The sequence below is a fragment of the Sus scrofa genome, chromosome 4, assembly GCF_000003025.6.
Source record: "Sus scrofa isolate TJ Tabasco breed Duroc chromosome 4, Sscrofa11.1, whole genome shotgun sequence".
Taxonomy (NCBI): domain Eukaryota; kingdom Metazoa; phylum Chordata; class Mammalia; order Artiodactyla; family Suidae; genus Sus; species Sus scrofa.
Window position 1 is genome coordinate 3,029,819 of NC_010446.5, and position 23,074 is coordinate 3,052,892.

At 52.7% G+C, this 23,074-nt stretch overlaps 1 long non-coding RNA gene across 1 annotated transcript; it reads left to right on the plus strand.

The window, feature by feature from the left end:
• On the plus strand, window positions 17,083-22,871 carry LOC110260210. The gene is made up of 2 exons (XR_002343053.1): window positions 17,083-17,238; window positions 20,408-22,871. It is a non-coding gene; the product is annotated as an uncharacterized LOC110260210 (long non-coding RNA).

The following is a 23,074-nucleotide window of genomic DNA, read 5'->3' on the forward strand; positions in this document are numbered from 1 at the left end:
AAATGGGATGCAGGTGTGGCTGGGGTGAAGTGAGCTAGGGAACGGATGATAGGAAGTAGCCATGGGCCAGATGAGATAGGGCTTTGTAGATCACAGAATTCCTTCCAAAAGGGTTGGGGGGAGTAAGGGGGTCCCCCTTCAGTTTTACAAGGAATCCTCAAGTTGCTGTGTGTGAATAGATCGTCCAGGGGCAGGAGCGGAAGCAGGCAGAGAGCACAGTTAGGAAGCGGTTCCGGGGATGGAGAGAGACAGTGAGTCAGACCCGAGTGGAAGCGGTGATAGGGGATCTAATTTGACGATAGAGCCAGCAGGGCTTGCCAGTGTGTTATGGAGTAAGAGTGAAAGAACCGTGGTGCTGTTTGCTGAGATGGAGACTGCAGGAGGAGCAGAGCTGGCCCAGGTGTGGTTTGGAGCACGTTAGGTTTCAGTCGCCTGGGGAACGCCAGTGGCGGTGTCTCGTGGACTCTTGGCTCTTCCAGCCTGGAGTTCAGGCTTGAGCACTGAATTCCAAGCCGCCATTGTCTGGGTGGTGGTTAAAAGCGTGGACTGAATGGACGTGTCTGGGAGGAGCGTGTTGATGGAGCAGATCTAAGGACCACGGAGTTCCCGTCGTGGCGCAGTGGTTAACGAATCCGACTAGGAACCATGAGGTTGCGGGTTCGGTCCCTGCCCTTGCTCAGTGGGTCAAGGTTCTGGCGTTGCCGTGAGCTGTGGTGTAGGTCGCAGACGTGGCTCGGATCCTGCGTTGCTGTGGCTCTGGTGTAGGCTGGCAGCTACAGCTCCGATTCGACCCCTAGCCCGGGAACCTCCATATGCCGCAGGAGCGGCCCAAGAAATGGCAAAAAGACAAAAAAAAAAAAAAAAGATCTAAGGACCAGGACCTGGGGTACTTTAGTGTAATGAGATGGAAGCAGAAGGAAAAGCCGGGAAACTGGAAGAAATGGCAGTTGAGTAAGAGAAAAAGCAGGGGCTCGGGTGTCTATAAAGCAGATCAAAGAAAGTTCTTTCTGAAAGAAGCTGATCAGCTGGACTGGATGCTGTTGAGAGCTGGGCGAGATGGCCCCACCACTCACTCGCAGGGCGCCCTGAGAGTGTGAAGAATGTTCCTGGCACAGAAAGATCCAAGTCGCCCTCCAGCCCCGCCTCCTTTGCAGGTGGCTCTTGTGCATTAGCGCACCTTGCAAGAGCCCGCATCGCTGTGTCTGCTGGCCGTGCTCCCGCCGCGGTCCTGTCACCCCATATCGCTTGGACTTCACAGGTCATTCGAAGGAGTCTGGAAAACAACCCCTCTGGTTTCCCTTCTGCTCACCATGAAGTCATGATCACAGAGTAATCAGTGTTTCCTCCAAGAAACACTGCAGGTTTCGTGGCTTCTGAAAGTCACTGCTCTTGAGTCTTTCTGAGACGGGGAACCGAGGCCCCACGTCGCAGATGCTCCGGATTAGCGACACTTGGGGTGCTAGAGAAGTCTTCATGTCTGCCTCCGGCTCAGTCACCTGGCGGTTCCGGGTACAAGGGAGCGGGGCCATCAGGTCGCCTGTGGTGAGTGCTGTGAGGAAGCAAAGCCCGGTGAGGGCGATGGGCTGGCCTCCCTGAGAAGCGGTATTTTCTGGTCAGACCTGAAGGCGGGGAAGAGCGGGGCTGGGGCGAGAGGAGCGCTCTGGACGGGAGAGCCTGCGGGAGGGAGGGTGGCATGCGACTGTGAGGGGCCCAGAGGAGCTTGGTGAGGGAGGGAGGCAGGGAGCCAGGCGGCTTGGCTTCATTCTGATGGCAGTGGAACCCGTGCCCGCGGCGTGCCGAAGTTCTCGGGCCAGGGATCAGACCTGTGCCACTGCAGTGACAGTGCCAGGTCCTTAACCTGCTGAGCTACCCAGGAACTCTTCTTTCCCACTGGTGTTGAATTGCGCTACAGTGTCTGCTGAGTGTCGGGTGTACAGCAGCGGGAATCCGTTCCACGTGTACCCAGAGCCGTTCTTTTCCCCCCGCACAGGTTGTCACAGAACTTGGAGCAGACCTCGCTGTGCTGCATGCTCGGTTCTTAAACAGAATTAGCGAGGTTGTATAGTAGCGTGTATGTGTTACTCCCGCCCTCCCAGTTTAGCCCTCCCCCCATAACTCCCCTTTGGGAACCATAAATGTGACTTTGAAGTCTGAGAATCTGTTTGCTTTTATAGATGGGTTCTTTGGTATCGTTTTTATTAGATTCCACACGTCAGTGATATCATAGGTATCTGTTTTTCTCTTTCTGACTTTGCTTAGTGTTATCACCTCTGGTTCCGTCCACATCATTGCAGATGGCATTGTTTTGTTCTTTCTTATGGCCGATACCATGTGTGTGTGTGTGTGTGTGTGTGTGTGTGTGTGTGTGTGTGCGCGCGCGCTTCATCTTCTTTATCCATCCCTTTGTCGGGGGACATGTAGGTGGCTTCCATGTCTTGGCTGTTGTAAATAGTGCTGCAGTGAACCCTGGGGCGCATGTATCTCATGGTTTTCTCTGGATGTATGCCCAGGAGTGGGATTGCTGGGTCATGCGGTAGCTCTGTATTTCAATTTCATGGTTTTCAAGGAAACGCCATGCTGTTTTTCATGGTGGTTGCACCAGTGTACATGCCCACCCATGGTGTAGGAGGGTCCTGTTTTCTCCAGCATTTATTGTTTGTAGACTTTCTGATGGTGGCCATTCTGACTGAGGTGGGGTGATGTCTCATTGTGGTTTGACGTGCATTTTCTCTAATTAGTGATGTTGAGCATCTTTTCGAGTGCTTTTTGGCCATCTGTCTGTCTTTGGAGAAATGTCTATTTAGATCTTCAGACCACTTTTTCAATGGGTTGTTTGGTTTTTTGATCTAAAGCTGTGTGAGGAGTTCCCGTCGTGGCTCAGTGGTTAACGAATCCGACTAGGCACCATGAGGTTGCGGGTTTGATCCCTGGCCTCGCTCAGTGGGTTAAGGATCTAATGTTTCCGTGAGCTGTGGTGTAGGTCGCAGACACAGCTCAGGTCCCATGTTGCTGTGGCTCTGGCGAAGGCTGGCAGCTACAGCTCCGATTAGACCCCTAACCTGGGAACCTCCATATGCTGCGGGAGTGGCCCAAGAAATGGCAAAAAAAATAAAAATAAAAATAAAAAATAAAGCTGTGTGAGTCGTTATATATTTTGGAGATCCCTTGTTGGTTGCTTTGTTTGCAAAGATTTTCTTCCATTTTGTGGGTTGTCTTTTTGTTTTTGTTTTTTATGGTCAACTAACCTGACAAAGGAGATAAGAATATACAATAGAAAAAAGCCTCTTCAATAAGTGGTGCTGGGAAAACTGGACAGCCACATGCAAAAGAATGTAGTTAGAATATTCTCTCACACCATACACAAAAATAAACTCAAAATGGACTAGAGCCTTAAATCAAGGTGGGATACTATAAAACCCCAAAGGAAAACATAGGCAGACCACTCTGATATAAATCAGAGCAATATCTTTTTTGATCAACCTCCTAGAGTAATGAAAATAAAAACTAAAATGAGCAAATGAGACCCAATTAAACCTAAAAAGCTTCTGCACAGTAAAGGAAACCATGAAAAAAAAGAAGAAAAAATGCAGAGTTCCTGTCATGGTGCAGCGGAAACAAATCCGACTAGGAACCATGAGGTTGCGGGTTCAATCCCTGGTCTCTCAGTGGGTTAAGGATCTGGCGTTGCCATGAGCTGTGGTGTAGGTCGAAGATGCTGCTCAGATCCCTCGTTGCTGTGGCTCTGGCGTAGGCCAGTGGCTGTTGCTCGGATTAGACCCCTAGCCTGGGAACCTCCATATGTCACAAGTGTGGCCCTAAAAAGCAAAAGGAGAAAAAAAAAAAAAAGAAAATGCAAAAGTCTTGAAGTAGGGAACAGACCTGACTTAAAATTTCATCCCAGGAGTTCCTGCTGTGGCATGAAGGATCAAGAGTTGCCTCTGCAGCGTCTCGGGTCACTCTGGAGGCATGGGTTCAATTGCCATCCTGGCACAGTGGGTTAAGGATCCAGCATTGCTGCAGCTGTGGCATAGTTCACAACTGTGGCTCAGGTTCTATACACCACAGTTGCAGCCATAAAAATTAAAAAAACAATCAAACAAACAAAAAAACTCATTCCAGTTGCCCAGTGATGACACTGGCACCAGGCTGTGGGCAGAGCAGAGACGGAAGGGGCTCCTTCAGGACTTAGCTCCCAGGCAAGAGAGTTCCTTTCCTCCGGAAACCAGCTACACGAGAGGGTCCTTTGGTCCACACAAGAAGCAAGCTGTTTTACTAACATTTTTAAGGTTTTAGATGTTTGTTTCCCTCGTAGGTTATTAGCTTTTTGTTTGTCCCTTTGTTTGTTTTTTAATCAGGTTTGTCATTCTCTTTCGGCATGTTTGAGAGCAGGATGGGTTCAGATTTAGGGAAGAGGAAGGAAGAGGAAGGCATCTGGAGAGTGAAAAGCCCGAAGAATTCCAGGGGAAGAGGCGGCGGAGAAGCTCAGCTTGTGGAATCAGCAGGGCGTGTTGCCATCGTGAATCCTTTTGAGAAGTAAGGAGAGGGGCAAAGAGAACATGCAGAAGAGGGGAGAAGTACTCCCCACTGGGGAAAGAAACACGCTTCAAACCTAAGATAGTGGGGGAGCGAGCGTCCACGGCCCTTGCAGACCTCCCTGCGCTAGACAAAGCACGAGAACTTTTTTTTTTGTTTTGTCTTTTTGCTATTTCTTGGGCCCCTCCTGCGGCATATGGGGGTTCCCAGGCTAGGGGTCGAATCGGACCTGTAGCCGCCAGCCTACGCCAGAGCCACAGCAACGCAGGATCCGAGCCGTGTCTGCGACCTACACCACAGTTCACGGCAACGCTCACTGAGCAAGGGCAGGGATCGAACCCGCAACCTCATGGTTCCTAGTCGGATTCGTTAACCACTGTGCCAGGACGGGAACTCCCGAGAACTTTTTTTTAAGAGCCGCCTGTGTGTTTCATGGAGGTTCCCAGGCTAGGGGTCCAATAGGCGCTGTAGCCGCCGACCTACGCCACAGCCACAGCCACGCCAGATCCGAGCTGCGTCTGCGACCCATGCCACAGTTCCCGGCTATGCCAGATCCTGAACCCACTGAGCGAGGCCAGGGATGGAACCTGCGCCCTCTTGGAGGCTGGTAGGGTTTGTTACCGCGGGAACGCCGGACACGATGAATCCACTCTGTTACCGATGTTGTCCATCAGCCCACTCACCCTCACAGCACCCCAGGAGGTGTGCCATTACTTGTGCCCGCCTTGCTGCCAGCCGTGTCTGTGCCCGCTGGCTCTGGTTCAGTTCCGCCAATGAGAGCCCAGGTGAGAGTGCAGCGCGGAGGAAGGAAGAAGCCGGCCTCGCTTACAGTTGTGTGAAGGCGCGGGCAGCAGGTGAGTCACCCACATCGGTGGGTTCCGCTCAGCAGCAGCACCCCTGGGGTCTCGTGGGGAGTGGTGCCAGCTTCCTGGTCTCTGAGCAGCACCCCAGCAGCAGCGCCCTGCTCCGGCAGCTCTTCCTCACCCATGGCATCCCTTCATCTTAAGTTCCTCTCCTTTGAAATATCCAAAGAAGCTTTTGCTTTGCTGATTGAATGTTGAAACAGATGTACTTGGTCCCAGGAAACAGACCCACAAAATTGGGGATCTGGGGCTGGTATCAGAATGGATGATGCAGGAGTTCCCGTCGTGGCGCAGTGGTTAACGAATCCGACTAGGAACCATGAGGTTGCGGGTTCGATCCCTGCCCTTGCTCAGTGGGTCAAGGTTCCGGCGTTGCCGTGAGCTGTGGTGTAGGTCGCAGATGCGGCTCGGATCCTGTGTTGATATGGCTCTGGCGTAGGCTGGCAGCTACAGCTCCGATTTGACCCCTAGCCCAGGAACCTCCATATGCCTCAGGAGCGGCCCAAGAAATGGCAAAAAGACAAAAAAAAAACCAGAATGGATGATGCTGGTGCCATGGTGACCCCACTGGCTGCATATTCCCATTCAGGTCTAGCCCTTCTTGCTGAAGTGGACGACTCCCTGGAGGCAAGGCTGCTGCATGTGGCTGTGTCGGTGGGAGTGGAGCCTTGTGGGCTGGGCTTCCGACCCCAGAGAGATTTCAGAAAGAAAATGGAAGCTCTCGGGTAAAGCAGAATCAGAGAACCAGCTCCTGTCATGGTCTCACCTGCCTTTGAGCCCACCTGAGGCATAATTACAGCAGAAGTTGAATCCCCTGGGCTTTTTGGTGAAATTAGGCTGTTGATTGGGAAGAGTGGGCTCCTGAGAATTAGAAGAAGGAGAGTTGGGAGGGTGCAAGCAAACATTTTAAACCACCCCCATCCTTCTGAGCCGCTTTGTCGGTGGAAAAGCCCCCTGCCTGGCTGAGATTAGTCTTTGCCTGCTTGAAATCCTATTCGTGTGCTCGCGTGAGCTGCTTACCTGGCAACAGGTGCTGAGGCTTCTCAAGACTCGCCCCTCATTAACTCCAGGCCATAACTGGAGTCAGAGCCCAGCATGCCCCAGGGAAGCAATGGCCAAGCCCAAGCTAGGAGATGTTCACACAGAGAAGGAATTGCAGGATATTCTGCACTTACCAGCAGAGACCTGCGGAGTTCCTGAGGGAGGGATCCTGCGGATGTCGGTCCAGGTGGGTAGAGCGTGATGTAGGGTTGGGCGGAATTTATCAAGAGCTGATGCGCCAGAGATGCAATGTGTGTTCACTCCAACAGCCAACGGGGGCCTGAACAGTTTGCTTAGCTAAGCTGGCGGAGTGCGGCTCGGAGCGTCCTGAGCTGGTGGCTCTGACTTTTAAAGACAGCTTGAACCTCCTCTGAAGGTGCTGCTCTGACCTATGCGCCAGATAACCCTGCAGAGGTGGGGTAGGCGTCTGTGGCAGGTCCTCATGGCAGAGTCGTAGCGCAGACTCCAGCGGGGTTGGAGCAAAGACACGTCTTCTGCAAATAACTCTTCTCCATTTGAGCAGCTCCAGATTTGCTGCTGGTCACAGGTAGGGACCAAATGCCAGATCATGAGACCCCAGTATGGTACCTGAGCTGGGTGCCAAGGGGAAGTCGATGTGTCTGATGATGTCAGCCTTGAGCAGGTCTCAGGAGCACAAGTCGTGCCAACAGGCGGCTGGGACTCCCAGGGCACCTCCTCCACCCCCTCCTCGCCCACTCTCCACAACAGTGGCCTCCGGGGATTCTCTGGGCAGAGAGTGAAGCAGGAAAAGGCAGACCCAGTTAATAGATGGCTTTGTAAATACCCTGGCAGCAGGCAGAAGGGGAACCCTGCACATAACGGCTTCGCCCCCAGGGTGTGAGAGTAGAGGTGAAGGGGCGTCCCCCAGAGGCCCAGGGTCTACACCTGCTCAGGGGCAGCAGCTAACAAACTGACCGATAGTCCAGGAACTTGGAAAGAACAAGATTTGAGGTGTAAGAAGGAAGCGGTCCGGGCCGGGGGTTGTGGATGAACGTCTCAGAAGGGGGAGAGGGTGGGGGGTGGGGCGCCTGTGGGATGCTTGCCGAAGGGCTCCTGCTAAACAAAGGCCTCTGCTAAACAAGGGGCCGCAGCCGCCCTTAGACGTGTCAGGTGGCCTCTCTCCAGCCACCTTCCGGTGCTGCCCAGGGCTTGTTCCACTGGGACTGGGTACAGCGGCCACAGCCGCATCTCGAGCTGAGACACCAAGGAGGTCATCAAAAACCCTGGGTCTTTGCAACCTTCTGCTCCGTCATTTTTGGCAGGTCAGTTTTAGGCCTTGTGCTTCCTGCCTCGTGGTTCCAAAACGACTACTGCTGTTCCAGACTTCACCACTGCATCCACAGAAACAGGAGGAGGGGCCAGAGGCCAAAGGCTCTTTCCCGTTAGGTGTCAAGGCTTTGCCTTTGTACCGAGGAAGGGAGGACCTCCTTAGCAGCCTCTCCCTTACGTCTCATTTGTCAGAAGTAGGTCACTAGCTCAGCCTGAGAGCAATGACTAGCTGAAGGAAATGAGACTGCTAAGGGTGCTGGATAGCAATTAAGGCACATCCTCTGGGGCTCGCTTCCTGAGATCAAGGGCTCTCTGATCCCAACCGACAAAAATTGAGGGGGGCCGGAAGTGAGGCTTGAGGCAGGGATGGGCTGTAGGTTAGACAGGAACCGGTATCTGCCTGTGTAGCCAACATTTACAAATCTAGAGATTGCACTTAGAAATTCAACTCAAGGAGTTCCCGTCGTGGCGTCGTGGTTAACAAATCTGACTAGGAGCCATGAGGTTGCAGGTTCGATCCCTGGCCTTGCTCAGTGGGTTAAGGATCTGGCGTTGCCCTGAGCTGTGGTGTAGGTCGCAGACCCAACGTAGGTTGGCTGTGGCTGTAGTGAAGGCCGGTGGCTGTAGCTCCGATTCGACCCCTAGCCTGGGAACCCCCACATGCTGCGGGTGCGGACCTAAAAAGGAAAAAAAAAAGAAATCTAACTCGAAGAGCGGGGAGGTGAGACGACGGGAACCCCACATTGCCTCCCGGCAAAGTCGGCTGTGGTCTTTAGATGAGTCACGTGTTTGCCACAGGCCCTGCCGCTCTACCGCACACCTGCCGGCTTCACCCATGAGCCTGTGGTTTTGTGACCCCGACTTAGGAAGTAGTTGATTCAGAGCAGTCTGTTTGCTCAAGTGTTTCTCCCGTGGGGCTGGCACAGCATGTGGCGTCCAAGATGTAAATAAGATAGAAAACAAGTCCCCCTGCCTAGTAAGCCACGCTGTCACCCCGCATAAGAGGGCATGAGGGCTTTGCCTTCAGAAAGGCCTCGGCTACTTCCTACCTGCCCCCAGCCTGATTCCTTATCTGTAAGATGGGGGGTGTCGTCTCTCCCGCATCCCGGAGAAGCTTGTATGACCTCATGTACACACGCAGCCCAGGCAAAAAGCGTAGAAGCCCCCAGTTTCTTCTCCGGGAAGGAGGAAGAACCTAGGTACAGTGAATTCTAGGTGGAATTAGGAAGATTTGAGGGTTTTGTTTTTGCTTTTTAAGAATGCACCCGTGGCGTATGGAAGTTCCCAGGCTAGGGGTCGAGTCAGAGCTGCAGCTGCCGGCCTGCACCACAGCCGCAGCAACATGGGATCCGAGTCTCATCTGTGACCTACCCCGCAGCTCACGGCAATGCCATAGCCTTAAACCACTGAGCGAGGCCGGGGATGGAACCCACATCTTCGTGGATACTAGTTGTGTTTGTAACCCCCTGAGCCACAAGGGGAACTCCCAGGAAGGAAGATTTGTTTTTAAGAGCTGAGGCTGCATCTTACTAGCCTGTATGGCTGTATGGCTAGAAGTACTTAATAAACATTTAATGCTGATAATACTGATCATTTAGCTCCGTAGAAGGTAATTATACAAATCGTAAATGTAGAATTATGCCAGGCTGTCATTATGGATAATGGTGTGAGTACAGGGATAATGTGGGCCCACCGGGGCCCATCGTGGTGGTGGCTGCCAGCGGGCAGGCGGCTTACATGTGGGGAGCGGAAGGGAGGGACTGGCACCTGGGCAGCAGGGATGGGGAGCAGTCCGGGCCAAGGGGAGGGTTTGGTGGGAGCCCCATGGTCCAAGATGAGCAGAGGAAAGTCGTTGGAGGGTTTTCAGCAGGAAAGTGACAAGTGCTGATACATGTTTGTTGGGGATCATTTTTTTTTATTATGGCGAACACATGTAACGTGAAATTTACCTCGTAAACCACTTTCGAGAGTACAGGTCAGGGACATGAAGTACATTCACATTGTTGTGCAACCATCGGCACCGTCCATTTCCAGAGATTTTCATCTTCCCAAACTGAACTTCTGCCCCCGTTAAATACTAACTCCCCTCCCCGAGCCTCCGGCCCCCACCATCCTACTTTCTGTCTCTCTGACTGTTACTCCGGCTCCTCACACACCTGGGATCGTATAGCATTTGTCCTGTGACTGGCTTATCTCCCTCAGCACAGTGACCTGAGGTTCACCGTGTAGCAGGTGTCAGAACTTCCTTTTCAAGGCTGAGTAATTTTCCATTGTGTAGGTGGACCACACTTCATCTGTCCATCCATGAGTGCTTGGGTTGCTTTTCCCTTTTGACTCTAGTGAATAATGCTGCTATGAACAAGGGTGTGCAAATAACTGCTCCAGGCTCTGCTTTTAACTCTTTTTTTTTTTTTTCTTTTTTGTCTTTTTGTCTTTTTGTCTTTTCAGGGCCGCACCTGCAGCATGTGGAGGTTCCCAGGCTAGGGGTCTAATTGGAGCTGTAGCTGCCAGCCTACGCCAGAGCCACAGCAACTCAGGATCCGAGCCTCATCTGCAATCTACACCACAGCTCACGGCAATGCCAGATCCTTAATCCACTGAGCGAAGCCAGGGATCGAACGCGCAACCTCATGGTTCCTAGTCGGATTTGTTTCCAGTGTGCCATGATGGGAACTCCTGAACTTTTTTTTTTAATTTAATGATTTTTTTTCCCCATTATAGCTGGTCTACAGTTTTATGTCAGTTTTCCACTGTACAGCAAGGTGACCCAGTCACACATACATTCTTTTTTCTCACATTATCATGCTCCATCGTAAGTGACTAGATATAGTTCCCAGTGCTACACAGCAGGATCGCATTGCTTATCCATTCCAAGGGCACTAGTCTGCATCTATTCCAGATTCCCTGTCCTCCCCACTCCCTTCCCCTCCCCTTGGCAACCACAAGTCTGTTCTCCAAGTCCATGAGTTTCTTTTCTGTGGAAAAGTTCATTTGTGCCATGTATTAGATTCCAGATAGAAGTGATATCATGTGGTATTTGTCTTTCTGCTTTTAACTCGTTTGCATCTGTATTCAGGGGTGAAATTTTCCCTGTGTTTCCTCTAAGAGTTTTATAGTTTTAGTGCTTAAGCTTGGATTTTTAGGTCCATTTTGAGTTAATTTGTGTGCGTAGTAGAAGCTGAGTCCAGCTTTGCTCCTTTGCAGGTGGATGTTCAGTTTTCCCAACATCGTTGCTGAAAATACTGTTCTTTCACCACTGAGTGGTCTTGTTACTCTTGTTGAAAATCACTTGACCATATATACAGGGTTTATTCTCGGGCTCTCTATTCTGGTCTGTTGGTCAGTATGTCTGTCTTTATGCCAGTGCCACACTGTTTTGATTACAACAGCTTTGTTGTATGTTTTGAAATGAAGATGTGTGAGGCTTCCAACTTTGTTCTCTTTTAAGATTGTTTTAGCTATTCAGAGTTGCTTGAGATTCCATGTGAACTGTAGGATGAATTTTTCTGTTTCTGAAAAAAAAATGTCATTGGCTGATACCTAATTTTTAACTTAGGGGTGTGGTACTCATGGAAGCACTTAAGAGGCACTTCAGACAAGAATTGCTGGTGTTTCTGAACAGCGTGGATAGCTTTGGATCTACAGAAAACTGGAGGCATTTGGGATGCGTTAGATGGGGCTATCAATAGGATTTAATGATTGATAAGCTGTGGGTGAGGAGGCAAAAAGAGATCAAGAATGATTCCTTGGGAGTTCCCGTTGTGGCTCAGCAAGTTAAGAACCTGACATCTCTGCGAGGATACAAGTTCAATCCCTGGCCTTGCTCAGTGGGTTAAGGATCCGTCATTGCCCAAAGCTGCAGCTAGGCTGCAAATGCAGCTCGGATGCAGTGTGGCCGCAGCTGAGGCATAGGCCCCTGGCGGGGGAACGTCCACATGCTACAGGTGTGGTTGTAAAAAAGAAAAACAGGAATGCTTCCTTGGTTGTGGGTTCGAGCAAACAGTGGTGTCCCTCTCTGGGATGGACAGAATGGACAAGGAACAGGTTTGGGGACCAGGGCTCTCAGGAGCTCCTTCGCCAGCACAGATGGGGAGAAGCCAGATGGGAAGAAAGGCAGCTACTCCGTGGACACCCAGGCGTGGGGTGCAGGGAGGCTGCAGGGCTGGGGAGGGAGACGGGGGTGTCAGCCCTGGCTGGGCGACTAAAGGAAGAGAGTAGCTAGAGGAGGGAGGTCCCAGGAGCCAGCCCACCGGGCTCCTCTGGGCCTGGGACCCGGAGGAGGGGTTCATAAAGCTCTGGGGAGACTGGGCCCACGCGTGGGTCTCGGCAACCCCAGGAGCCGGGCTCCTCGGTGAGTCTGCACCGGGCCAGCAGCGCTGCAGGGAGGTGGCAGCGCAGCGGGACTGTGGCAGCCTCTCCTCAGCCTCCTGGTTGGGAGCTCACAGCCCGCCTGCCTGCGCAGCCCACTTCCAGCCCATCGCTCTCCACGAGGCCCCTTGCGTGTCCCTTCTTCATGCCTCCCCTCCCCGCGAAAGCTTTCCCCACTGCCTCCCCGGGTTGCCTCCCCCTCCACAGCCAGCCCCGGGCAGCCCTTGCAGATGCCAGCGCATTTACTCGGCTTTGTTTCCCTACCGCCCAATGTGGAGCTTGAACCTGGATCTCTGGATGGATTAAGGGGTAGTTTAAATTACTTTTTCATTAATGTTCTAATTTCTATACCCCTGCCATGTATTATCTGTGTGATTATTAAAAGTAAAAAAAGACCGGAGTTCCCTGGTGATGCGGTAGGTTAAGAATCTGGCATTTTCACTACTGTGGCTTGGGTCTCTGCTATGATATGGGTTCAGTCTCTGGCCCAGGAACTTCTGCATGCCATGGGCGTGGCCAAAAAACAAACAAACAAAAACCACCAAAACCCAAACCAAACAACACGCAGAGGTGACAAGGGATTAATCTCCAAAATTTATAAACACCTTCTGCAGCTCAATACCAAAAAAAAAAACAAACAAACAACCCCATCAAAAAGTGGGCAGAAGATCTAAACAGGCAATTCTCCAAAGAAGTCATACAATGGCCAAAAAACACATGAAAAGATGTTCAACATCACTCATTATTAGAGAGATGCAAATCAAAACCACGATGAGGCACCACCTTACACCAGCCAGAATGGCCATCATCCAAAAGTCTGCAAACAATAAGTGCTGGAGAGGGTGTGGAGAAAAGGAACCCTAGTACACTGCTGGGGGGATTGTAAATTGGTGCAACCACTGTGGAAAGCAGTCTGGAGATTCCTCAGAAAACTAAACATAGAACTACCATTTGATCCAGCAATCCCACTCCTGGGCATCCATCCAGAGAAAACCATGACTCGCAAAGACACATGTACTCCAATGTTCATTGCAGCACTATCTGCAAGAGCCAAGACATGGAAACAACCTAAATGTCCATCAGCAGAAGAGTGGATAAAGATATGGTACATGCACACAGTGGAATATTACTCAGCCATTCAAAGGAACGAAATACCGGGATTTTTAGCAACATGGACGGACCTAGAAATTACCATGCTAAGTGAAGTCAGTCAGACAATGAGACACCAACATTGAATGCTTTCACTGACATGTGGAACCTGAAAAAAGGACACAATGAACTCCTTTGCAGAACAGATGCTGACTCACAGACTTTGAAAAACGTATGGTTTCCAAAGGAGACAGTTTGGGGGGGGGATGCCGTCGGGGGGTGGGATGGAGATCCTATCAAACTGGATTGTGATGATCACTGTACAACTGTAAATGTAATAAATTCATTGAGTAATTAAAAAACCCACAGAAGTAGAAGTTGAATAAACATTGGTTTGGAAATGATAACAGAAGAATGCCTTCCCTGCCTTCCCTGATGGGTTGGGTCTCCTTGGTGGGCAGCCCCGCGCCCGGAGCTGAGGGCGTGCACTCTGCCAGAGGAGGCAGAGTCAAGTGGGAGCCAGTGTGGGGGTAGCAGGCCGCAACTGCCGCTCCACGCGCTGCTGCCGCCGAGGTTACAGGGCACAGACGCTTTAGAAAACAGGTAGGCAGTTCTTAAGAGGTAAGCATGTTATTATATGTGACCCAGCATGTCCAGTCCCAGTATTTACCCACAGAACAAGTGGCTATGCCCACACAGCTGATTGTCCCTGAATGCCCATGTCAGCTTTATTCATGTGACTAAAAATGGAACCAACCCAGATGCCCACGAACAGATGGAGTGTTGCCAGTGGAGGCACCTCCGTATGAGGGGCAGTAAACAAAGGACCACTGAGCACACAGCAGTTGGAGAATCCACCCCAAAAGCATTATGCTAAGGAAGAGAAGCCAGATCCTGCAGGGCTTCGTTTATGTGAAGCTCTGGGTCAGGCAAAATGAATGTATAGCAGCAGAAAACAGAGCCTTGGTTGACTGTGCCTGACCGGGGTCGCTGCAGGGGCGAGGTGGAGATGCTGGATCTTGATTGCGAGGGTGGGTGGGGTTCCAGGGTGTGTGCATCTGCCCAGACTCATTCAACGACACTTTAACTGGATGCCTTTTTATCATGATGGATTTACTTCATGATGAAATGGATGTTTTACAGAAGAAAAGACACGGTCCTTGCTCTCGTGGAGCCAGTGGGGGTGAGAGTTGTCATTCCAGTAGTGGCAGCACCGCACGCAGGGCCACAGACCAGGATGAAGTGTCCTGAAGAAAGTGCACAGGGGCTCAGCAGGCCCCTGGCAGATGGAGCCCCGAGAGACGAGGCCGGGGCGCCCTGGGGGTGGGGGGGGGGGGGGACGACGAGGTGAGCTTCGCAGTAGCGATGACTCCGACCCAGGACTCGGTGTCCTCAGCGTCACCATGTGGAGAGGACACCGCATCTTCTCTGTCACAGGAAGCCTTGGGGACTCCGTTGTGCTCCGGCTTCAGCCGAAACGCCCTCCTGCGACCCCTTCCTCTTTCCCTCTTCTCCCAGGAACAGTTTGTTTCAAACGAGCCCCCCGGGAAGAAAGTGCGCCCTGACCCGACCCGTGGGAAGGGGACGGGCCCATCCCCGCCTTACGGAGAAACGGGGAGGGTCCTTTGTTCGGGGCGCGCGATTTTTGAGCCCCCGCGCCCTCGTGCAGAAGGAGAGCGCCTTGCCAAGGCCTCCCCGTGCTCATGTCTCATTTTCCGACACGGACGATCCGGGGCAGAGTCCCCAGCAGTCATTACAAGTAATTGTTTTCATTTTCAACACCTTTTTTTTTTTTTTTTTTTTTTTTTTTTTTTTTTTTTTTTTTTGCTATTTTTGGGCTCCGCGCATATGATTCCAGCTAGGTTGAATCGAGCTGTAGCCGCCGCTACCCAGGCCACAGCAACGCAGGATCGACCGCATCTGTCCACCACAGCTCACGCACCGGATCCTCAACCACTGAGCAAGGCAGGATCAACCCAACCTCATGTTCTATCGATTTTAACCACTGCCACGACGGAACTCAAAGCAACCCTTCTTGAGCATAGAAAAAAATAAAAGAGGGAGTTCCCGTCGTGGCGCAGTGGTTAACGAATCCGACTAGGAACCATGAGGTTGCGGGTTCGGTCCCTGCCCTTGCTCAGTGGGTTAACGATCTGGCGCTGCCGTGAGCTGTGGTGTAGGTTGCAGACGCGGCTCGGATCCCGAGTTGCTGTGGCTCTGGTGTAGGCCAGTGGCTGTGGCTCCGATTCGACTCCTAACCCGGGAACCTCCATATACCGCAGGAGCGTCCCAAAGAATAGCAAAAAAAAAAAAAAAAAAGAAAAAAAAAATAACAGAAACAGCCTCGTGAAAGGAAGCCGAGGCCTGGTGGATTAACGATCCGGCTTGTCCTTGACCCCGGCCCGGCGCTGTGGGCTGAGGATCCCGAGTTCCTGCGGCTGCGGCGTGGGTCGCGGCTCTGGCTCGAACTCGATCCTGGCCGAGGAACATGCCGCAGGAGCGGCTGAAGAAGGAAAAGGGGGGCAGAAGGATGACGAGGAGAGACCCCCTGCGTAGAGCCGCCGCCCTGGAGCTGGGCCCCGGCGGACCCGTGGGGAGGAGTCCAGCCGGGCAGAGGGAACAGCGCTGTGGCCGGGAGGATCAGCCCACGCGAGGGGCGGGCATGCACAGCGAACTCCGGGCAGAGGATCAGCCGGGAATCAGGCTCCCGAAGCTGAAGCAGCATCAGCGGCCAGACCCAACTTCCTAATGGTCGGGGATGGGGCGGAGAGGGAAGGGGCTCTGGGCCAGCTTTGCTGTGAACCTCTTGCCGTTATCCTCCTGGCTCCACGCCCTCAGGCTCTCGAGTCACACACCACAAAACTCTTCCAGCCGTCCATCAGCAAGCAGGCTCGGAATCCCTGGCCCCGTGTGTGTTGGCCAGGTGGCCTGATTCCTCTCCCGCGGGGCTGCTAACTTTCTCCAGTGTCACTCTCATCTTTTTGCGATTCTAACCAGCATCCGCTGGCTCGCTTTGTGGGTGTGCCCTGCGGGGCAGGAGGCCTGGAGTCTGTCCCGCCGAGAGCCGGGGCGTGACTCCTTCAGTGAGAGTCACATCCCATTTTTCACACCACACACAGATCCGCCTCCACGGTGAACCTTCCGTCTGGGCTCGGCTCAAGAGGAGGGGTCCGCCAGGGCCTCACCCTCAGACCCAGCCGCCCGCCCCTGGTCTGCAGGCCTCTCCACACCAGGCCTTGTCCGGCCCTGCCTTCGCTGACCCCGCCAGTGACCTCCAGGCACTTTTTGTCCTGCTGCTCACGTAGGTGACTCTGCTTCATTATTTACAAGGGATGGAGGGGGCAGCGGCTGGTCTGTGTGGCACCAGGCAAACTGCCTTGGCTCCCTGCCCACCCGCTTCGGCAGGCAGCCGTGACGGAACAGCACCTGGTGGCGGCCGGTGGGAGGAACCAGTGAGCCGTCAAGGAAGGGCGCTCCCCTTCCTGGCACAGAGCCATCCCTTCGGGCCTTTTGCCCTGTGATTAAGCAGCGGAGTGTTTGCATATGTCCTGATTTGCATGGAAGGCCCAGGTTTCCGTCTTTAGAGCCAGAGTAGCAGTTACCACCCCCTTTTCACTCTCAAAAGTGTCCTAACTAGGGTGACAAATGCTATTGTTACTGCAGCACAAACCAACTACCTCCATCCTTTCTCACCCAGGAGGGAGAAAGGAACCTTGGGAGCATTTGTTTTGTGTCATTTTATTTTACTTCATTTATTTATTTTGTCTTTTTAGGGCCGCACTCATGGCATATGGAGGTTCCCAGGCCAGGGGTCTAATCGGAGCTGTAGCTGCCAGCCAGAGCCACAGCAACGCCGGATCCGAGGCACGTCTGCAACCTACACCACAGCTCACGGCAACACCAGATCCTTAACCCACTGAGGGAAGCCAGGAATTGAACCCGAAACCTCATGGTTCCTAGTCAGATTCATTTCCGCTGCGCCACAACGGAAACTCTTGTGTCATTTTAAAAACTGGGAGTGAACCGCATCCCACAAGGGAGAGATGGATTCCAGGTATGTCTCAGGGCTAGACTGGTTTGCCTGGAATGCTCACCAGCCAAGTTTACGCTTCTTATATGACAAGATGTTAGCCTTGTGTCTTGCTTTGTTTTAAAAGAGATCTTTTGTCCTTTGAGCAGTAATTTTTCTTTTCCTTTCTTTCTTTTGGAAGCAAATCTCTCTTGGGACTCTGCCTTAATTTCAAGCAACAGGCAGCCGCTTAGGGAACTCCCGCCGACACTGAGTGCATTTGGGAAAAGCCAGCCAGGGGCAGAGAAGGCGCTGTCACCCCTTAGAGTCGGGAGGGCCACCGGTCCGTGTCTGGAGCCCTGGTGTCATCGGGTCTCCCCAGCTGAAGGAGGCTCGAGCCCCAGGGCCGAGGATTCAAATGCCGTGAAATGCCACACACCTTCAGTCTGGAGTCGGTCTCCTCCACGTGGTCCCCCTGCGGGAGCTCCTGCTGGTCCCAGTCTCGTGGGGCCACTTTTGAAGCGATTGATTGATGAGGCCGGGCGCGCCGCAGCGGGTGGGGAGGGGCTCGCAGACGCGCACCGCAGGTGCAGACCCCGCACTGACCTGCTGAATGTGGTTCAGCGCACTGTGGCGGAGCCCTGAGGGGATCAGGTGTGGCTGCTGAAATGAGACGCACACGCAGAAAACGAGGCACATCTGCTGCCTGCCCCCCCACTACCTCTTGTCATTAGTCTGGCTGTTTGTTCTTTGTAGGGGGGTGAGCAGGGAGAGAATGGAGGTCTTATGTCAGGATAAAAACGTAAAGATTTTTGTTCCGCAGGGCAGGTTGTGATGACCGCACACCGATTATAACCATGCTAACTGGACCCTCGAGGTAGAACTAACTTTGGGGAAAGGGTTTCCCATAAGTATCCCAAGCTTCTGCATGAGTTCAATATCAAGGAATCAACAGTATATATGAAATAAAATGTCTTTAAACAGGAACACACATAAGACAGCGTTACGTATGGTGGCGATGAAACTGTTGTGACCGGGGCTCAAAGGAGCCCAGGCGTGTGTGTTCCTGAGGACGAGAGGCCCAGAATTTGCTAATTCAGTGTTAGCAGTGACTTAAAAACTACCACCTGGAGTTCCCTGGTAGCTCAGCCTGTTAAGTAGCTGGCGGTGTCACTGCTGGCTCGGGTCGTTGCTGTGGCAAGGACTCAATCCCTGGCCTGGGAACCTAGGCATCTGCAGGTACAGCCAAAAAATATGTTTTTTAGTTAAAAAAAAGTTTGTCACATCAATCGACTCTCTTCCTTTCACAAATGATTTCTAATGGGCAATGCTCTCTGATCGCATCTTACCCCCGGTAGAACTTTCAAAATTGAGTTGGCCCTCTCAAAACCTGCTGCTGTGTTGTCAATATTGTTTATATCACATTCTGAATTCTTTCTTGTCCTTTCTTCCTTTTTTTGTTTTTTTTTTTTAGGGCCGCACCCTAGGCGTGTGGAGGTTCCCAGGCTAGGGGTCAAATCGGAGCTACAGCTGCCGGCCTACACCACAGCTTGCAGCAATGCCAGATCCTTAGCCCACTGAGCAAGGCTGGGATCGAACCCGCGTGCTCATGACTCCTAGTCAGATTTGTTGCCACTGAGCCACAACGGGAACTCCGTTTGTTGTCGTATCAACAAATGGCCGGTTAAGTTGGCCATCTTCTGTGGGAGTGGTCTCCGATGCCCCCAGTTACCATAGTAACACTACAGATGAACCACAAGGAATATAATAATACTGGCAAAGTCTGAAATATTTCAGAGTTCCCATTGTGGCTCAGCGGGTTAAGAACCTGACATAATGTCCGTGAGGTTATGGGTTCGATCCCTGGCCTTGCTCAGTGGGTTAAGGAACCGCTGTTGCCGCAGACTGCAGCGTAGGTGACAGAGGCAGCTCAGATCTGGTGTTGCCGTGGCTGTGGTGTAGGCCAGCAGCGGCAGCTCTGCTTCAGCCCCTGACCCTGGAATTTCCATACACAGCAGGTGTGGCTGTAGAAAGGAAAAACAAAGTGAAGGGTTTCGAGAATCACCAAAGCAGGACACAGAAACACCAACTGAACAAGGGCTGTTGGAAAAATGGGGCTGATAGACTCTTGCTTGATGCAGGGTTGCCACAAACCTTCAATTTCTAAAAAACACAACATCTGAAAAGCATAATAAGGAGAAGCACAATAAAACAAGACGCACCTGTCTTCAGGATGCCAGCGACAGGGACTGAGGGGGAGGGGGAAGGGGAGTTACTGTGTAATGAGTATAGAGTTTGCGTTTTGCAAGATGAAAGGCGTTCTGGAGGTGGATAGTGGTGATGGCTGCACAAGGATGTGAATAGACTTAATGCTGTGAATCGTACATTTAGAACAGGGTCACATACCAGCAACTACTGAACTTTACACCTTAAAACGCTCAATTTTATTTTCATGAATTATAGCTCAACTGATAAAAACAGATATGAGACAGAACAAACCCTGCCTCTGGGTTTGATATATAAGGGTGTGATGCCTGGAGCTGCGGCAACCATCTTGCAGCCATGAGGGACCCTAGTCACCCAGAGGGAAGCCAAATGCAAAGATGGGAGCCCCCTGAAAAAACTGGCCTACACGTGACTCTTGTAATGTGATGTCGCTGAGGTCATGACTCTTGAAGCCCATCAGTGGGCTTTTCTGCTCCTTACAGCCGAGAGCATCCTTCCATAAAATCCTGAGCACACCAGACACTGTCCAGGGACCTCTGGATCAGAGGAGAGGTCTCATTCTCAGTGGCAGGGGGAAGCGACATGCTCTCCTTGCTCGGCTCCTGTCCCAGCTGCACCCCTCACCCACCTCGGGGCCAGTACTGCCTCATTGCTTGTGCTTTCTGGCTCTCCATGAACCTCTGTTTAGCCCCTTCCTGCAGTATTGGCCCCAGGGAGCCAGCTGACTGTCGCTCTAGCTGCTTCCTGATTTTTTAGGCTTCCTTGCAGAGCCCAACCCAGACCCTGGCACTTAGTAGGTCCCCAGGAATTGCTTATTGAGTAGATCACGGAGGTGGGCAGGACTTGGTCAAGTGCCCATGAGGAGATAAAATCAGCCTTGTTGGCAGGTGAGAATCACCTGCTATTTGCCCCACAGGGGCTCTTTTCAGGCCCTAAGCATTTAGTCTTCACAGCTGCCCTGAGGTAAGCGTTACTGTCTCCATTTTAGGGATGAAGCAGGGAGGCTCAGACGGTGAACTTGAACTCATGCGCCCAAGGTCACAAAGGCTGCTCGTGGGCAGGCTGGGCTTCAGCCGCAGTTCTTGCTGATTCAGGGAATCGTGGCTACTGGCCACCTCGTCTACACTCCCGGCAGCTCTGTAAGATGGTGGTGTTCTCTGCTCTGTTGTATAGACCTGGAAACTGAGGACTCAAGAGGATCAGAAGTCACCCAGCTGGTAGGTGACGGAGCCCCACCCCAGAGGCTGGTGGAGGCTTCAGCATCCCTGCTCTCCGCACCGGAAGGGTCCTGACTCGAGCTCAGGACCTGGCACGTTTGGAGCCTGAGGGGGCTCTGGTCACCAGGCAGCTGGGATGGTGATGGACGCACTGCGGGCTCTGGGGTGCCCTGAGTTGACTTCGCTGTTAACTAACCGTCGGCTGACGTGACCCCTCTGGTCTCTGAAATCCCACTGACCCGGGTTCTGCCTTGAACCAGCTCTGAGACCCAAACGTAAGCCCATCGTGTCCTGTCTGAGGGCTGTCGCCTGGGGGTCAGTGGGGGTGATAAGGTGCACAGGGCGGTCTGAGGGTGCGGGGGTAACCGCCCCCAGTGCGCTCCCTACAGCGGATGGCGCTCTGCTTGTCCCTGGGCCCTTTCCTCCCTCAGGCCTGGGGTCTACTCTTCTCTGGGGTGGGCTGAACCATGGCCCCCAAAGGACACTGGTCCCCAATGCCAGAGCCTGTGAATGTGCTACTTCACATGACAAAAGGGGCTTTGCAGCCCAGCCGGGATACAGTCACCTGCGTCGGGGAGAGTCGCCAGGATTCTCCAGGCGGGCTCATCTCAATCGCACGGAGCCCTTAACAGGGGGAGCGGAGGCGGGAGGCAGAAGGGTGGGTCAGGGGGACTCAACCAGGCGCTGCTGGCTCTGCGGCCGGAGGAAGGCAGCCTGGGTCCCCGCCGACAGCCAGCGAGGAAACGGGGCCTCAGTCCTGCAACCACAAGGAACTGAATTCAGCCTATGACTCAACGAACCAGGAAAACAGACAGATTCTTCTCCGGAACCTACTGGACTTCCAGCTCCTGGGAGCTGAGAGGTCATCAGTCTGTGTGGTTTTAAGCCTCGAGGATTGTGGCAGCTGGTATGGCAGCAATAGAAAATGATACTCTCCTCAAACCCCCCTCTGCAGGGAATGAGGGTCCGTCCTCCCCTCAGCCTTGGGTGGATCCACCAGTGGGGCTCCCAGCCCTGCTCTCCTGAATCAACACGCAGGATCACTTTCCGCTGGCTGGAACGCGGGCAGGACGGTGGAGCCCTGCAAAGGCCAGGGTCACTTGGCTTTGTGGCCAAATAAAGCTCTGGATGTAAGTGTACTTGTTTTGAAGAGAAGCCAAGGGAGTTCCCATTGTGGCTCACTGGTGACAGACCTGACTAGTATCCATGAGAACAAGGGTTCGATCCCCGGCCTCACTCAGAGGTTTAAGGATCTGGCGTTGCCATGAGCCGTGGTATAGGTCGCAGATACGGCTTAGATCTAGCGTGGCTGTGACTGGGGTATAAGCTGGCTACTACGGCTCCAATCCAATTAGACTCCCACCTCGGGAACTTCCATATACCGTGGGTGTGGACCTAAAACAAATAAATAAATAAATGAAATAAAAAGAAGCCAAGTGCTGACCCACTTTGCCCAGACTGCTCCGGCTCAGACTTGTCCCTCTAGAAGGAAATTTATTTCCAGTACATGCTGTTCCCAGGGCTGACATCACCCACCTCAGTCAGAAGGAAAAGTACTTATGAGAGCTCTCAGGAGCCAGCGGCCAATCTGATAATGGAGCAGAAGTTCTGCAAAAAGCTGGCATTTATTAAAAACTGCATCAGCCTGGTGATGGAGTTTGCCCTGAGTTAGAATCTCCAGCTAAGAGAAATGCTTGTGGCATTTGGTCCCTGGCACTCCAGCCATCCTGAGCATATCCTGGCAGGCCACAAAGTAGCAGCAGCCTGGCTTACGGCAGGGGTGACTGCCCTTGCCTCCCCAGTGGCCACAAGTCTCTGAGTTCCGTGCCTGGGTTCTGTTGAGGGTGGCTCTGCTGGTCCCCTCTCCGAGGCTGGCACCAACACTTACAGAGATGCAGCAGGTGGGGTCAGAGGCGTAGACTGGAGGTGGCCGACCTCCGCTTATGCTGGCGCTCCTTTCACTAACCTGACAGAGAGCCTCAGCTACCCACCTGTGCTCGTCACCAACTTGGTTGTTTAAACAACACTTTATTTTTTTTTCTCTTGAAGTTCTGGGGGACAGAAGTCCTGGAATCAGAGCGTTGGCAGGGCTGTGTCCCCCCGGAAGTCCTAAGGGAGGACACACGCCTAGCTTTTTCCAGCGTCCAGGGCTGCCTGCATTCCCCAGCTCGTGGCCCCTTCCTCCGAGTTCACAGGCAGCACTTGGGGCTTTCGGCTCTCTCTTTCATCACCGCACCTTCTTCTCTGATTCTGGCCCTCCTGGCTCCCTTATAAGGACCTTTGTGATGACACCAGGCCCAGGCCGGGTAAGCCAGCATCGTCTCCCATCCCGAGATCCTTAATTGAAGTGCATGTGCAGAGTTCCCTTGGCCAGGTAAGGTCACATGCTCACCAACTCCATGAATACGTCCTGGCATCTCTGAGGGCAGTGTTGCTCC